General features: G+C 38.4%; 1 long non-coding RNA gene across 2 annotated transcripts in view; it reads left to right on the top strand.

Moving 5' to 3' along the window:
- LOC117877882 overlaps positions 1-17,348 on the top strand; it is a 171,710-nt gene extending 154,362 nt beyond the window's left edge. For both annotated transcript variants that reach the window (XR_004645839.1, XR_004645840.1), the window contains exon 5: positions 14,425-17,348. This is a non-coding gene — a long non-coding RNA (uncharacterized LOC117877882). The remainder of the gene's footprint in view (positions 1-14,424) is intronic.
- The last annotated feature ends 999 nt before the right edge of the window (positions 17,349-18,347 follow it).

The raw sequence follows: 18,347 nt of genomic DNA, 5'->3' as shown, positions 1-18,347 counted from the left end.
TCCCGCCGCCCCCATTGGCCCGGGACAGCGAACCGCGGTGAGTGGGGGCCGCAATTGGCTGAACCTGCCGTGTCAGCAGGTAAATAAACTGGCCCGCCCGCTAGGGTGCTTACTCTGGCAAGCCGCGTGCCGAACGTTGCCGACCCCTGTTTTAAAGGATAGTCTTACCAAAGACGTTGGTTTTGAGAGTTCAGCAATCTAGCCCTTCATTTGCTGAATTTATGGACACTTGATTAAAATGTGGGTTTTTTTGCCACAAGATCTCAGAGTTTGAATTTAAAGCAACTTTTCAACCTCTGATAGCAGCAATAGATTTTTCCCTTCTCACTATCTACTTGCTATTGGCCTCATTCCAGTCCCATTGAAGTCTGGCAAAAATCCCATTGACTGCAGTGAGATCAGAAGCAAGTCCTGCATGTGGTTTTAAAAAATATTAATAATATCTTGCCTTGTATCACATCTTCTATCCCCAATAGTCCCACAGTGCTTTTTTCAATAAAACTGCACTTTAAAGAAGTACAGACAGAGCAATGTGGTGATACACAACCGGCAGAGCTCAAAAGGATTAAATTGTTACATGGTCATTCCAGTGTAATAGCGTTCACAGCTTGTAATTTGCAATGGATTCTGTTATCACTACCCCTAATAAAAAAAATGATTATCTTCTCTTCTAAGCACACAATAACAGTGTAGGTCAGGATGTAGCAGTGCAGTCCTTCAGCAAAATGGTGGGAAACCCCTTCATGTTCCCATTGAATTAAATGAGCAGTTGAGGGTGTCTTGCTGTTCATGCTGTGGCTAGTGGTATGGTCTCTCAGTCAGTATTATGTATCTCTGTGAGTCTGACTTAGAAACTGCTTAGAAACTGTGGTGTATTTGAAAGCTTATGTTTATAGGAGATAAATGCATTCTCCTAATGCATTGCAAAACCTGAAGGTGCAATGATGTTTATTGAGGAATCAGGGTAAAAATCTAAGGAAGAGTTCAAGAGACATGAAAGTTAATGAAAGAAGAATCATTAAAGGTTTGTCTTAAAGAATAAGCTCCCTAAATTTTAGTCATTTATCCAAAAAATCTGAACTTCTTGGGTTTGCAGAAGTGAGCCATGAATCTTGTGAGTCTTTATTGCCTTTTTGGCATTTCCAATTCTGGTTCTATACAAAACCAGAAAATGCAGAGGTGGAATGCAATATGGAAAAATGGTCACATTTTATTTTCAGGGTACATTTTGAATCCTTATAAAGGATTAATAAATGATGAATAGATTTCTTAATAAATGGTAAAAAATAAAAATTATAGAAATATAGGACTGGAAGAGGCCTTTATAGGTCATCTAGTCCAGTCCCCTGCACTGAGGCAGGTCTAGTATTATCTATAATCATAATTCAACAGTCACTAGGTTGTTTATAACAATGACTTATAACATCTATAACCTCTTCCACTGATATGCTTATAATCATCTCTAACACATATTCCTCATGCCTGTAACATAACAACACCAATTAATCATTTATTAACCCTTTATAAACTATTTATCAGTGTACCCTTAGAATAGAGTGTGACTGGAAGCATAATTATCATGTAAGCCTTTTTGACCCTTCAAAATATGTCTGATTTGAGTTTTCAGCACAGGCTTCAATCATTTGTCAAATCAATTTGCCTGTCCCCAGAAAAAATATGCACTGAAAATACTCAGCTAATAAGGATTAGAGGCAGTCAAAAAAATGGGATTTTTTTTTTTGAGGAAAACATTTGTGAAAAAACAATTTCCCTGTTTTTGTCAAAGAATTTCAAAATTAATATTTTTTTTAACCTGGTCTAGCAAGGCCAGGAAAAAAAACTGTCTTTTGTGCAAAGTAACAAAGGGTCAAATTTAACCTTGACTTAAATGGACGTACAGAAGAGATGAATTTGGCCCAACGTTTTTAGAAATCATGACAATTATTCCATGAGAATAGTTACAGGGAAGTGGTCACAGTCATAGCCAAATTCCCCATTTAGTTAAGTGCTATGTGGTGAGACTATCTCACGCTGCAAAGCACTTCACAATATTTTCCATTTTAAGTAACAGCAGAAATTGCAAGATGCATTTGTAGTGGATTTACTCCCAGAATTGTGGCTCATCTCCTTACATTGTCCTTATTCAATCTTGAATATTTCTGTGCAACCTCCAGTGTAAGTGTGATTTCCACTTGGCCACACTCCAAGGCTGATTGTACTCACCAAGACAAATCTTTCTCCACTCTGACAGCTATTGGACAACATAATGTCAGAGTACAACCTTCTGTTATTCTTGAACATTGCAAGCTGGCAATCACAGCCATTATCCTATTCTAGGCTACCTGATGTGAGGAATATAGATGACTACCAGTACATTGGAAACACTAACTGTGAACTACTTTCCAAGCATGTAATCAATTTTGAAGGAGGATTTAGCAGTGATGGAATTTTCATTTTTTTCATTTTAAAACTTCTGCAGCTTTAAAGTTGAACGATACTTAAGTCTGTGACTTCCAGGAAGGGACATCCTAGTGTTATTGTAATTGTGGATACGTTGGAGTCTTCTAATATCAGCCATTCTGTTTTCTATTGCAGCTATCCCATCTAATTATAGCCAGCATTTTATGTCTTGCTTCATTTAGTGCTCCCTTTCCTGTAGTAAGCTGGTGACAATGCACTTCTGTGTCTGCAAAAGAAAGACGGAGATTTATCAGCCCTAAACTAAATAATATTCTAGACATATACAATGCAACGACATTTATTGCTTCTCATATTTTACTTTTGTTAGAATTTTAAATCGGAATGATGGAATAATAAAAAAAAATTACTGCACATAGATTATTTACTTTCTAAAGGCAGACTCAAGACAAAATGATTTCCCCCCCTCTTGTTCCTTGCCAGATAACTTGCACATTGCTGCAATGAAGCGTCTGTCAAAGTTTTCCTTTCAAACAGCTTTCAGAGGTTTCTCACTTGGCAATTAAATATTGGCCCTGTCTCAAACCTGGCATAGAGGTGCTCACTTCAAAATCAGGATTTTAAATATAATTCTAAACATTGATTTCACTTATACCCATCCTCATGCCCTGAGTTTTGTGACTGAATATCTTGATGATCTTCCCAGCATGATGAAGTTGAATTCTAAGACGTCATTTTTAGTTCCATATAACTTTTCAGTCTTTTAGCTTTCTTGATAGAATTTGGCAAGTTTTGTCCTCAGTCTGAATTTTCTTTTAAGTTTGAGCCAAAACAGTTCAATTATTTTTCAGAATGAAAACAGTGGGAAAAAATAACACAAATAAAACAGTTTTCCTATTGTATAAAAATATTGAACAGCTTTGGCACATCAGTGGTAAACGATAGGAGCTTGGTATTTGGTAGAGATATTATCCATACGTTGAGGAGATATGCTTCAGAGGTATCGATAGGTTAAAATGATCATTGTTTCTCTTTTCACTCTCTTTGAACTATTTAAAACTTGAACCTAAAATAGGGTTCAGCACAACAACTCTAAGAGGCCAGGCTAAGTTGCCAGGGCTACCGGTTAGGAAAAAAAAATGTTTTACTTAAATAATAGGCAAATAAAGATGATAAACAGGGAAATGCATGTTTCAAGTCACTTTTCAGACTAGGGTCACATTCACTGACCCAAGCCAAATTTTGTATGTTTTTAACATCTATGATAACCATGGTATGATCAAGCATATTGCCTCGTGTGGTATAGATAAGAGGCAAGGAAAGATTTTACTCAAAACTGCAAATTTCACACATTTCACACATTTCATTTACTATACAAATTCTCTCTCATATATCTTTTCTGTTTTGAGAGAGAACACCTTTGTTCTAAGGAAATGTTCATCAGGAGGAAAACAAAACTGCACACCATCTACCTAGGATTTTTCACAGTTCTCAGAATTCCATTTATGACACCCTGAGAAGAAAATGTGAGGAAGTGTGATCTAAAGGCCAGTGAATGGGGAACAAAAATTGCAAACTCCTGGGTTCTAATAACCTCAGCTCTTTCACTGACTCATGGTATAGCCAGGGGCATATTCTTCAGCTCTCCCTGCCTCACTTTACCAAATTGAAAGTGAATATAGTAGCATTTACCTGCTATATCGTACAGGTTTGTCATAACACTTAAATAAGTTCCTTCCTGTTTGCTTCCATCCATTGTGCTGATCAAAGCAAAGAAAAACCTCAGAAAACACTTTAGCAATGCAAAGCAGAAAAGAAAGTACATGAAGGGCTTCCTCAAAAATTATTATTTATTATTTATAATTTCATTTATTGGTAGCTGAATGGATATGGTAATTGGGCCAAGTCTCTGTGCAGTCTCCCTCAATGAAATTGTTGTATGCAAATAAGCTGTGGAGTCAGGATGGTGACTGGTTGAGTTACCTCTGATATTACAATGGTTTAGGACCCTTGGCATGGCATACATATCTTACCATAGCTGAAAGCCCATGCTGTCATATGGGTGTAATTCATGATGTCAAAATGTCTGAGAACGCAAAAAAAATGGGATAGTAACAGATCGCGAATGCCAGTTATGATTGAAACTGCTGATATTCAAAACACAATAAGCTTCCAGCCATGCTTGTAGCTGTTTCTACTTTTTTTACACCAACCCAACAGACATTGTAGGCTTCAGAGTGACACACAGACAATAACAACCCTGGAATCTTATTATACAGATTACTTATTTGTAAAAACAGTGCATCAGATTTGGGATGATTCAGGGAGGCTGAGTGGCTGATTGGGAAGCAACATTTGTATAATATAGTTAATCAAAGTATGACATAGGGAACTCCCTTGTTTTTTAAGCTTCAGCACTGAAAAACCTTTCTTTTCAAGTATTTGCCATCTGTATTCAGAAACTATTTCTGTGGAATTGGCTTTAACATTATGCCAAACAAGTTGTCATGAATTTTGCATTATTGTGATGATTCTTGAGCATTTTCACATACCTTTTTGCTACGGATACAGAATTGTTTACATATTTATGCAATCTATCATAACAAAATAAACACACTGCTGTGCCACAGCTCATTTATGGTAGTCTTCATAGGAAAACAGAACGCACTATATGAGATGTAGTTTGCATATTGATGCTTTGAACATGGAAAGAGCTATATAATACTAAATATTTTGAAAAACCCTATATTTTACTAAGTACTCTGAAAACTCGGGTCCCAGGTGTCTCAAATTAGGCATCTAAATTAGTGAATTCTTCTGACATTACTTTCTCTGTGCCTCAATTCCCTGTCTGTAAAATGTGGATAACAACATCCCCATAACCAATAAAGATGTTGCAAAAATAAATTCAGTGTTTGTGAAGCACTCAGCTACTATAGTGATGAATGCCATAGAAAATCCCATACGGAAACTAATAATTCTGCCTTGAGAACAGGGTTTGAATAGCATGCAGTAAATAAGACCTGGGACTAACTTTGAATGGCAAAGTGAAAACAAAATATTGGATAGCTGCTCACTCAACTGAGCACTGTCTATCCTGTGTACTGAATGAGGCAGAGGTCCTTTGGAAGAATAGAATATGATCATGGAAATAAAGACTGTATCATAATTCATGCACACAAGAGGGGCCGAATTAAGGTTGCACAGGTGATCTTAATTCTGGCATTTCCTAACTTTTGAGTGCTTGACTTTGCAACCTTAACATTGTGTAATAAATATACTAACTAAAGCAGCTGAAGTGTGACTCTCCAGTGTTTTTATTGCAGTCCACAAAAGTATGCAGTAGTACAATCAAAATAGCCATGTGCACATCCTTCAGCATATTAATAACTATAAGAAAGTGTAGGAGCTCTGAAATCCATTAGTACTTTTGCATTTCTTACAAATTAACCACTTTATTGTGATATGTGAAACAACACACATGAAAGTTGTTTCATGTACTTGGTGTGCCTCATATGATGATGCCATGATAGTATAAAAATGTGCATTTCAAATAGGAGAGAAGCTCTTATTCAGCAAAATACTTAACGTTAAGTACATGTTTAAATCCTTCTCTATATAGCAAAGCTTTTTAGTATGTGCTTAAGGCTCATTGAAGCCAATGGGACATAAGTACATCCTTAAAATTAAGCATATGCATCAGTACTTTGCAAGTCAGAAAAAATTGAGTGTTTCACCCAGTAAAGAGATTTGCAAAAGAACTAAAAGTAAATTTACCGACAAGAGGGCAAGTAAAGTGTCTCAGGCTAAGCAATGTGTTGGCAAGAGGCAGGAATATTCAAAGGGCATCTAGAGTCCTGAGAGTCTTACTCTATAATCAGTGTGCTTCTCCTGTGTAAAAAGATTTAACTACTCTCTGTATCATCTCTTTCACATCAATACATTAGAAGCAAGAAGAAGACCAAAGACAGGGTAGGCCCACTGCTCAGTGGGAGGGAGAAACAGTAACAGGAAACTTGGAAATGGCAGAGATGCTTAATGACTTCTTTGTTTTGGTCTTCACCGAGAAGTCTGAAGGAATTCCTAACATAGTGAATGCTAATGGGAAGGGGGTAGGTTTAGCAGATAAAATAAAAAAAGAACAAGTTAAAAATCACTTAGAAAAATTAGATGCCTGCAAGTCACCAGGGCCTGATGAAATGCATCCTAGAATACTCAAGGAGCTAATAGAGGAGGTATCTGAACCTCTAGCTATTATCTTTGGAAAATCATGGGAGATGGGAGAGATTCCAGAAGACTGGAAAAGGGCAAATATAGTGCCCCTCTATAAAAAGGGAAATAAAAATAACCTAGGAAACTACAGACCAGTTAGTTTAACTTCTCTGCCAGGGAAGATAATGGAGCAAGTAATTAAGGAAATCATCTGCAAACACTTGGAAGGTGGAAAGGTGATAGAGAATAGCCAGCATGGATTTGTAAAGAACAAATCGTGTCAAACCAATCTGATAGCTTTCTTTGATAGGTTAACGAGTCTTGTGGATAAGGGAGAAGCTGTGGATGTGGTATACCTAGACTTTAGAAAGGCATTTGATACGGTCTCGCATGATATTCTTATCGATAAACTAGGCAAATACAATTTAGATGGGGCACTGTCTTATCTAAGTAAAAGTTCTGCAACTTTCTGTAAATGCAAAGTTAACATAAAAATCCTATCAAATAGCTAATTGGTCAAAAACCTCTAGCAACAAAACCAGTTACTATAAGGTGGGTGCATAACTGGCTTGATAACCGTACTCAGAGAGTTGTTATTAATAGTTCCCAATCCTGCTGGAAAGGCATAACAAGTGGGGTTCCGCAGGGGTCTGTTTTGGGACCGGCTCTGTTCAATATCTTCATTAACGACTTAGATATTGACATAGAAAGTACGCTTATTAAGTTTGCAGATGATACCAAACTGGGAGGGATTGCAACTGCTTTGGAGGACAGGGTCATAATTCAAAATGATCTGGACAAATTGGAGAAATGGTCTGAGGTAAACAGGATGAAGTTTAACAAAGACAAATGCAAAGTGCTCCACTTAGGAAGGAAAAATCAGTTTCACACATACAGAATGGGAAGAGACTGTCTAGGAAGGAGTACGGCAGAAAGGGATCTAGGGGTTATAGTGGATCACAAGCTAAATATGAGTCAACAGTGTGATGCTGTTGCAAAAAAAATAAACGTCATTCTGGGAAGTATTAACAGGTGTTGTGAGCAAGACACAAGAAGTCATTCTTCCGCTCTACTCTGTGCTGGTTAGGCCTCAACTGGAGTATTGTGTCCAGTTCTGGGCACCGCATTTCAAGAAAGATGTGGAGAAATTGGAGATGGTCCAGAGAAGAGCAACAAGAATGATTAAAGGTCTTGAGTGCATGACCTATGAAGGAAGGCTGAAAGAATTGGGTTTGTTTAGTTTGGAAAAGAGAAGACTGAGAGGGGACATGATAGCAGTTTTCAGGTATCTAAAAGGGTGTCATAAGAAGGAGGGAGAAAACTTGTTCACCTTAGTCTCTAAGGATAGAACAAGAAGCAATGGGCTTAAACTGCAGCAAGGGAGGTTTAGGTTGGACATTAGGAAAAAGTTCCTAACTGTCAGGGTGGTTAAACACTGGAATAAATTGCCTAGGGAGGTTGTGGAATCTCCATCTCTGGAGATATTTAAGAGTAAGTTAGATAAATGTCTATCAGGGATGGTCTAGACAGTATTTGGTCCTGCCATGAGGGCAGGGGACTGGACTCGATGACCTCTCCAGGTCCCTTCCAGTCCTAGAATCTATGAATCTATGAATCAAGCTTCTGAATGAATGGAAAATGAGATCATTTTTAAAATAGTCAAAGTTGTTTATCCAGTTATGCCATGCTGAAGAGCAACTCACTTCTTTTAGCTACACATTTTTGGGACTCTGAATGCTCACAGTGAATGGGAAAATCACAAAGAACAAATTAGGTAATGCGAATACATTAGATATATTTTAAGCCCCAAATTGCCTATTTCATGAAATTGTTCAGCATAAAAGGTGAATTATTACACTGTCTTTCAATAATGCCATTCTGATTAAATGTTTTCCAATGAGGCAAATTTTATTAATAGGGAAAAGAACACATTTTGCATAATGAGGAATGAATAAACATGTGGTTTGACCTGCCTATCCTTAACTAAGTAAATAGTTTTGACAATCAATTAATGCTACAGTAGGACATGTCTAATGTTTAAATCCAATATTTCTTTCTCATGTTTGGTGAAAGAACAAATGGGCATTAATGTAGAGATTTAGAGTCCAATTTTCCAAAGTAACTTCTAAACTTGATACCTTCAGTTTTAAGCATACATGTTTTGTCATTGCAAATTCTGGGCACCCAAAATTTCCAAACTATGACTTTTAGAACAATCTGCAGATCACAGACACTGAGGCCCAGATCCGCGAAGGGACTTAGATGCTGTGACTGTGAGCATTGCAATGAATAACTTCTACGTGCCTGGAAAAATCACAGAAACAACACTGTGATCCACAAAACCTGTGTTAGGTGCCTGAGCTCCCTATACAATGAATGGGAAGAGATAGGCACCTTAGAGTGAGACCCACAAAAGCCAGCATGCCAGGTGGACAGCCACCTAAGGTAGCCAGTGGGAGATGCTGATGAGGGGTGTGTTCTAAGCCCTTTCCCTCTGATGAAGCTAGGTGCCTATCTCTGCTAGTGATCCACAAACAGGAACCCATCTTCTGGAGTCAGACAGCTTAGGCACCTAACCTAAGTTGTTTCTTGTGAGGAGTGATATAACTGCCTCACTCTACCCAGCAGGAGGTACTGGTGGTGCCACTGCTTCCTGCCTTATAACTTTTAGCCCAGTGGTTAGAACACTCACCTGGGGTATGGAAGACCCAGGTTCAATTCCCTGCAGTGCCTGAAGGGGAGAAATGGTTTGAACAGAGGTCTCCCATCTTTCAGGAGTGTGGACTACAGGATGCTCTGATGTGTGTCTCCTTCAATCTTTCCTATTCCACTATGTATAAATACTTAAATAGTCATTGGGACACACACACACAGAGAGAATGACACTGTAGCCTGGTGGTGGGAGATGGGAGACCCAGGGTTCACTCCTCCTGCTCCATCATGCTTTAATTATTTATCCTAAATGGAGCAGCTTCAACAGGAGAGACTGAATCCTGGAATATCCCATAGCTCAGTAGTTAGAGCATGCTCATTAGAACTGGGAGACCCCTGTTCAAATCCTTTCTCCCGCTCAGGCAGAGGGGGTGGGGGCTTGAACCAGAGTCTCTTATAGCCCAGGTGAGTGCTCTAATCACTGAACTAAAAGTTATAAGGTGGGTGCTGCCAACTGGATTGCTCCTAGGTTTAGGTGGGAGATAGGTGCCTGGACACCTAGACTGAGGTGGAAGTGTACATGTCCAGAGGCAGAAACTTAGGCACTAAGAAAGTTTAGGTGCTTACAAGGTTTGACGGGAGCTTTGTGGAATGCAGTGGAGCCTAAAACTGGAATGTAGGCACCTAAACCCCCGATTTAGGGGCCTAAGTACCTTTGTAGCATGGGACCTGACTGTATTACAAACATTTGACCCTACAGTGGGTGGTATTAATAAAGCAGCTGGAGGGGATTGGCCAGTAAGTATCAGGGATTTTGGCTTGATGCTGCTGCTGCTGCTGCTTCTTCTTTTTTTTTTTTTTGCATCATGTTCCTGCTAGATCTGAAGTCAGGAAGATTGCGTAGATGAATATTCTGAATGAATGAGCTTGTTAGAAAGCCAATGGATTGGTGTTGCCTGGTACTCTACTTATTCTGGATTATGGGGATTTTGATTGGTATTTTCTTCTGAATCCCATCATTGTGGACTTCACAATCAACAGAATTAACCAATTCTGTTTGAAGGCTGTGACACTGGGTTACAACAGTGCTATAATAACTTCAGGGCAATAATATTTATGTTATTATTTCTATCACAAATTGTAAGTGTGCATTTTGTTCAATTCAGTCTCTTAAAGTGATTCAGACTAAAATTATCCAAATAGTGTAAGATGGGTAGCTTATATGGGAATATAGCCACTATATAAAATTTCAAATGGTATGTTTCAAGAGGGTTTCATTTTGATAGATTTTATAGTAACGTCTCTTTATCAAGATGAAGATTTCAGAAGATAATTTTTTGACTTATAGTCTAGTTCTGAAATAGGAAGGTAGAAGAAAGAAGGAAGAAGAAAGTGGAGAGATGAAACTCATAATAAGTTTGAATTGATTTTTAATTGTGCTGATGATAGAAGATTGAGTGACTGGTTTTGTTGCTAGAGGTTTTTGACCAATTAGCTATTTGATAGGATTTTTATATTAACTTTGCGTTTACAGAAAGTTGCAGAACTTTTACTTAGATAAGACAGTGCCAGTTTCATCAAATGTGATCCTATGTATCCAGACTTTTATGGGGGGGAAGTTATCACATAAAATATCTTTAAATTTGCTAATTTAATTCCAAACTGATGCTAGCCAAGGATGACCTAATTCAAACCTGATTGAACCAAGTTGAATGGTTCCAACTTAGGACATGCACGTGATTTGTCAAAACATTTTGGAGGAAAGGGCTATAAGGGTGAGTAAGTGAAGGTCACAAAGTATAAGAATCAAGGAAAAGACTTTCCCTTCATCAGGCTACCTGTGGCAAGACTCACATTCCAGAATCTCCCAAGAATGATCACACTGGGGAGAGGAAGTCATGACATCAACAACCAACCAACTCCAGCCCGTGACCAGTTGTTCCCTACATTCAAAGAAGGCCCACTAACAAGAAACACCATGCCTGCAGAACATCACCCTCTGGCTCCTTGTCGGCAGTTCCAGCTCCTACAGTATGAGAGTCCAGAATACTGTGAGATCTGAAGATTTTTCAGCCCTCTGTTATCTGAAGTATCTTAATTTTCCATTTTTCTATTTTTGTCTTTGTTTTTTATTAACTGGGAGACATCCCAGACATCTGAAGTGAAAATGTGGTTGTGTGCATGAATGTGTGTGAGTGCTCTACAAGAGCACATGGGAGGGTGGCTGAAAAAAATGTTCCTTAGGTTTAAACAGCCCTAAATGTTGTCTCATAAAGATATTCAACAAGGTGTGTTCTGTGCTTAGAAGTCCTAGAAAGCTTGAGCTTGTCATTTGCAATTTTTGGTAACTAAGAATTGTCAAACTTCTGCTAATCCAGAGTGATCTGTTGAGGTCCATATTACAATATTTCTGCTGGAGAGATGAGGGGAGGAAGATGGGGGTTAGCAACCACATAAAACTGAATTCTAAGACAGAAGCTTTATATTTAGGTTGTGGTACAGATAGTTGGTATTAGTCTGGTTTCAGTATTAAGCTATTTAACAATTCAAATTATAGATGTAATGTCATAAAACTGAGTCTGCAGGGTTCCTGGTATGTAATCATGCTCCAACCCTTAGCCTGATAACTTGCTGGCATCAGAACTCTTTGGGCCAATCAACAGTTCCAGTATTCCGCCATTTGGGGACTCTGGGTGGAGTCTCCTATTTGAGTTGGGCTTCATTCTCCCTAGTTAAGCCTCAAGGAGGAACAGGAAGTTGTCTGTACAACTGGGCTCCACCCTGCTTTGGACTGCTCACCCAGTGCTACCTGCTCTTGTCTCCTGGTCCTGATCTCCTGGTTTCCTGAATTGGCCTAGTTCCTGGTATTTGACTCTCAGTTCCTGACCTCTGGCTCATCTCCTAATACCAACCTCCTGGTCTGTTGACCTGGCCTGATTCCTGGTATCTGATTCTTGTCTCCTGATTTTCTGGTTCTGAACCCTTGCTGGCATGGGGACCTGGATCGCCACCCTTTACTAACCACTAGGCCGGCTGCCTATGTCCTGGCCCTGTCATTTGATTCACTTTTTGTTCTGTGTTGGGATTTATAATCAAGAAGACAGCCGCCTTCTTAGAATTTGTGTAAAGATTGGTTATTTTTGGTATTAATTTGATGATTTAACTCCAATGTGATTGGATCTCAGTTTGATTTTTTTGATTGTTGTAATGCTTTATTGTTCACTTTAATATTATTAATAGTAGCTTAGCTTTGGTGATATACTGATTTTTGTTTAAACGCTTGAATAAAATTTATAAAATGTTCTGAGTCACATTTCTGTAAATCAGCAACATGGCAATCTTTCCCAGCACTGTACACTTCTTTAATCTACCTTGCTCTATTATGATTCTCTATTCCCGTCTCCATATAGCTTGTCTCTCCATTCTGCAGCAGAAAATGTTATGAAATATGGGAAGTTTTAATCAGCATGCTGATGTTGCAGACTTGATATAGCCATTTGAATAGTCATTTCTATTTCAGTGTTTGCAGATTTTTGGCTACTAATTCCTTTGAAGTGTGAAATCCATTGTTCTGCTAGAATACCTAGAACAATGCAGGGGGAAAAATATAACTGTAATGGAATTTTAGCTTGCTGATTCAAAATTGTAGCATTGGACAGATATGTAAATAATGGAGTTATTTATACCATCTGTCACTCTACCTTATCCAGGAAATAATTCAGTAGTTCTTACACACAATTGTGCCTGGTACCTATTTTGATGGGTGATAACTGTAAAACATTGCCAGTGTCAAGAACTGAAGCTATTGCTCTCATTTCTTATTTTAATGGATTGGAAAGTGCTGAGAACAAAGGCTCATACGTAATGCAAATCTTGGACTTGATTAGCATCCATTCTGGAAATATGTAGCACAAGCGAGGAACTGCACAGCTTTGTTTCTAAGAGTCCATAATCATATGCACAAGCAATTTGTAACTGAAGATGAAAAGGAAAAAAATATCTTTAATGTTTTGGAACTGATCAGGCTTATATCCAACTGGTTGCAGGCATTCTTTGTGAGCATTAAAATTGAACATTCAGAGAATTTTAAATAAGTATGCAGCAGATTTGCTAAGTATCTGTTTTAACAACATTTTATTTTTCCTCACATTTAAAAATATATTGTCTTTTGTAAACGATATGATTCATTCCAAAAGGTGTTTTTAAGTAAAATGTTTCCAGAGAGTTAAAGGTTGCTGTATTTTTGGAACATGTGCTTCCACTGCTTTATCATCTGCTTCTTGTTTTGTTTTCCTAGGGCCATTTACAAGAATCTGTTTTTATATCCTTTCTTCTGTTAAACTGGGGAGAGCCTGCGTAGGCCAGACACTATGGAAAATTATTAGTTTTCTAACTGTGATCACTGTCATATACATACCTTGGACTAAATCCTTAACTCTGGCTGTGCCAAGGGTCAGGAGTACTCCCATATATAGCAGCTCCACATCAACTCTGTTGATCCTGAGAACAGTTTGCTGGCGGGATGTGGGATTGTATGGACTCCATATGCACTCCACTGGAGTAAAGTGCAGAGATTGGAGATGAGTGAGAATGAGAACTTCATGTGAATTAGATCTCAGTCATCCCAAGCGGCTCTCTCACAGATACAAACAGCCTGTGATCGTTATTGCCTGTCTGATCTCCATAGAAAATTTGACAAAATTGACGTGTTCCTGATGGAAACTCACTGCACAATTTTTGCCCAGTTCTACCTTTAAACTCTTTTATTTAACCATACTCACATTTTTTAATCCAGACCATGTCTAGACCACCAAACTCCTGTCAATTTTCTTTTGGTATTCCAGTCCTCCCTATGGCTTTCAGTACCTTGGAGAGTTCACATTTATTCAGATTCCCTTTGCAATGTCTTGTTTCTTAGGCCAAAGTCCAACAAAGCACTTAAGCGTGGGCCAAACTTTTACCATGTGAATAGTCCCATAGATTAGGTTTGTAACTGTATCCTTGACTGGGTTTATACAGATGGAGGAGTTTTATGAAAACAGGTCTCTTTCTGTCTTAGAATGTTTGCCAGCACTCCTGCTCATGTGAAAGAAATGAACTATCATAAAAAACCTGTTAACTTTATTTTTCTTGTTTTCTCAGTTGCCATTCTTTGGTCTGGATTGGAGATTTCTGTCTCCTTACCCCTATGGAGCACCTTACTACAAAGACCCAAATCTTCAGGCTTTTATTGAGGCTTTGCTTAGGCATGATGATTTAGGCCTATAAGCAAAGTTTCGTTCTGAGTTCACTCAAAAACTGTTTCCACTGTAAATGTGTGTGTATTCTGTAATTGTCAATCAACTTAAAATAGATTTGATGTTAATGTGAAGAAAGGCAAAAATGATTCAGTTAATATTTTATATCTATGTTATTCACACACACTGAACAATATGATGCACAATTTCTCGTTTTCCTATGCATTTTACACAGATAATTTGGTTTGAGATTTCCTTTAGACTCCTAAAAAGTAAGGTTATGATTTCAATTCGTTCCTTTTTTTATTAAAGCCTCAGTACCTCTTGGGCCTGATTTCACCTTTCCACCCTCTTCTAAAATCCTGTCCCTTTGGTATTTTTACAGTGCCCCCTCCTATGTCAGATAATATAGACATTTAAAGGTGATCGTTGTGGACGTAATGATTTCCTCCTACCCCTTAGCTTTAAGTGGGGAAGGACTACCAGTACTGTTTTCAATTTTTACTTTTGATGTATTGTCTGCTGAACATTTCTGGAGAGTCCTGGTTATTTGTAAAAATGTCAGTATCATCCTCTCAATGAATTAATCAAGTTCCAAACCCTTGCTATCCTGAGAACATTATTCTAGATCACTTGTTTGTTAATTTTAGTGGGGAGGAGGGGGTGGGTTGTTTTAAGATATCATTATAGGAAGATTTCAGTGTGTGCATGATACAATTGTTGAAAGCCAAGGAGACTTCAATTAGGTTTTTTCATACATACAGAATGAACTCTCTCTACTGCTTTCCATAATGAATCATTACATTGCTATGCAGGTTTCTCCATATCCTCATAAAGATCCTACATATAGCTTTCCGTTAATACATCTTTGACAAAGTCACTGAGAGGGAAAAATGTATTTAAATAACGGGCCTCTGGTTCTCTGTACTACTGCTCTATCTGTTATGAGTCCCAGCAAGGCATTTTGGCTTCTATTCTTTATGCTAAATAACTTCTAAACAACAGAAGCCAAATCCTGGAAAGACTGAGCACCAGCATCTCCCAGAAGAAAATGAGCTGCGGGTGCCCAGCCTTTCCTGGATTTGGAAGAACTAGCCTTTTGGAACCTCCCAATAGGCTTTTCTTAAACTTACTAGGCAGCAGGTCAGAAAATAAGGAATGTGTCGTTTTTCAGTTATCACCCTATTTGTATGTCTTGCTGAATAACTCTATCCATTATGTCTGATTGTTAACTGGCAAGATTTATTAAAGTGAGGAGCACTGCATCTTTATTAAAAGAGAAGCAGAGCACGCTTGCTTTATATAAGGTCTATCTTTTAGCAGTTTATGTTTGTGCAGGAGGTGTATATAATAGGAGGGTTTTTTTCTGACTTGAGTAGTACATTTTTTTTAAATCCTCAAGAATAATGGACTGAAAAATACAAACCACGGTAGGAGCTGCATGCTAGAGACAGCCCATTTGGGGACTGCTGAAAGCAGTCTGGAAGCAGACTTTGATAATACCCTGGAAGTGGAGAGCACTTTAATGTGACTTGGCAAGAGGGTGAAGCCATGAAGAGGAAAGTGCTGCAGCTCTGGCAGTGTGAGAGGCCATGGAGTGAGCGAGTGAGATGATGGTCTGAGTAACTGCAGGATGAGGCATCAGACCAGGCAGTGAGCTAATTCCCCAGATGAGCCATGAGGAGGCACTGCTGAATGGTAGGTAGAACAGACCCCGTGACACCCCTAAGTACACAACTCTGGCAGGTTTAGAGCATTTCTGGTACCTTGTCTATCTGATTGACTGCTAATGGGAAGGAGGCCCATGGTTAAGCTGTACCAAACTGAGGGACAAAAGTCCCATCTGGTTTTCTGAGCTCTCAAGGCTAAATTGTGATGTTTTGTTGCAAGGCCTGAATAGGGAGCAGAGCAGAGCTGCACTGTTGCAGGAAAGGCACTGGGGAGATGGTGCATCAGGTAGCCACAATCTCCATGGTGCTGTTCTCCACAAATAAGGGTAAGCATTTAGATAGGCATAAATTATTCTTTCTGGTGCACTGGCTGTATTGGGATGGTGCAGAATGAATGTGGTGCCAGAGTCTTACCCTTCCTTGCCCCCTTTCAATATTGCTATTTTGTCCTGCTTTTGAGTCATGCCATGTAAATGTAGGGGGAGGGACAGCTGGGGTTTCCCTCGGAGTTGCTCAAAGTATACAAGAATTTATACCTTACACTAGTGTTAATACCTGGGATGGCTGGGAAATCATGACAAATCATGAACGTTTTCATTTTTTATTTCTGCTTTTAGTTAGCACTTCAGAGAGTTTTTGAAAATGTCACATTAGCTAGAAAGCTGGTTAGTAACCAGAAAAAGCAATGAGCGAAACATTTTGTGGAATACTTTTTGGCCACTTTTATCCAAATTTGGTTTCACATATTTAGGAGTGGGCTCCCCCTTGTTTAGAGGTTATTTACCATAAACTAAGAAAATAAAATGCACATAAAAATCTTGTTTGGGGCATTTAACAAAATTTGATTAGCTGTAACTAATGCAGTATTTTGAGCTACTAACATAGAATACGGTAGTGTTTATTTCATGAAGGAAATTTTCTGTCCACTGAATCTATAAACATCACTCACTTGTTGTGAAGTGTTTCCATTTCTGTGCCTACTTCAGTGCCTGCTTGCTCTCATGATTATAGTACATACTATGTCATATCAAGCACAATTGTACTGAAAACTGTCCAACAAGGGAAAACCAAAAGGTCTTCAAGGAAAGATTTCTTTGCTTCAAGACAAGCTTACTTTCCGTATTTTGTCCTTATATCTCAGTTATGAATAATAAAAATGTTAAAGCAGCAGCCACAAAAAAGGTCTTATGGAATAGCTGTCTCCAGAATGTTGTCTCAATAGTTTTGCGCCAGTGAAGTATTGCTATAATATATCATCAAAATGCAGTTTTTCTGATATAGGTGCTCACCAAATACTCCTATCCTAGGAAATGATCTCTGGTTGTTTTCATCTGAGTGTGTATTTGGGAGTGAATGTTAGCAACTGGACCATAAGGCTCTCAGAAAGTTTGAACTCTATAATAGAGCTGAGTGAATAATATGTAATAATCAAAAACAAACAATCCATTCAGTTTTTCTCATTTTCTTGAATTGTTCAGAGTGCGGTTTTCTTGAATTTAATTGTTGTTTGAAATGACTTACCAACAGTGAAATTGACCTCTGTGCAGGGGGCCAGCTCAGTCCTTATGTACTACTTAAAGCTCATTTAAGTATAGGGTCAGTATTTGGTATGGCTGTTTTGCTTTGAAACGTAGGTCACATTATGCATCTGTTTCTCTAACTGGGTGAGTGCAATTCTTAGAATCAGATTTCCATTATGAATTTGCAAATAAGAGATTGCAGATTTTTTGAATATTCATCTAAAACTCACTATTCTGGTGAACATTTCTGCATTTAAAAATATTTTGTAACATTTTTGTAGAAGGGGAACACAAAATGGGGTCACCAACACAATCCAAGTCAATGCACATAGAAATTTGATTGAGCATCTGTGAACACTGTTTTTTAGTCTTCAACCAGCTTCCTTTTATGCACATTTCCCCAGCATATGCTGTGGTGAAAGCAAAGTCAAAGGAAGACCTCTCCAATTCCTGCTTATGGGCTGCTCTGGTGTAAGGACTCCTGTGGGAAATGATCATATATGGTCATTTTAATATGATATCATTTTAAATTTAAGACATGTCTTGTTTTCTCATACTGCATCTGTGTATAATTCAGGCTGGGCTTCAAACCCAGGGTTGCAAGTGCTTTAGAGAACAGGATTAAAATTCAAAATGAT

Source organism: Trachemys scripta, chromosome 5, assembly GCF_013100865.1.
Source record: "Trachemys scripta elegans isolate TJP31775 chromosome 5, CAS_Tse_1.0, whole genome shotgun sequence".
NCBI classification, from domain to species: domain Eukaryota; kingdom Metazoa; phylum Chordata; order Testudines; family Emydidae; genus Trachemys; species Trachemys scripta.
This window is presented reverse-complemented; position numbering and strand designations above follow the sequence as displayed.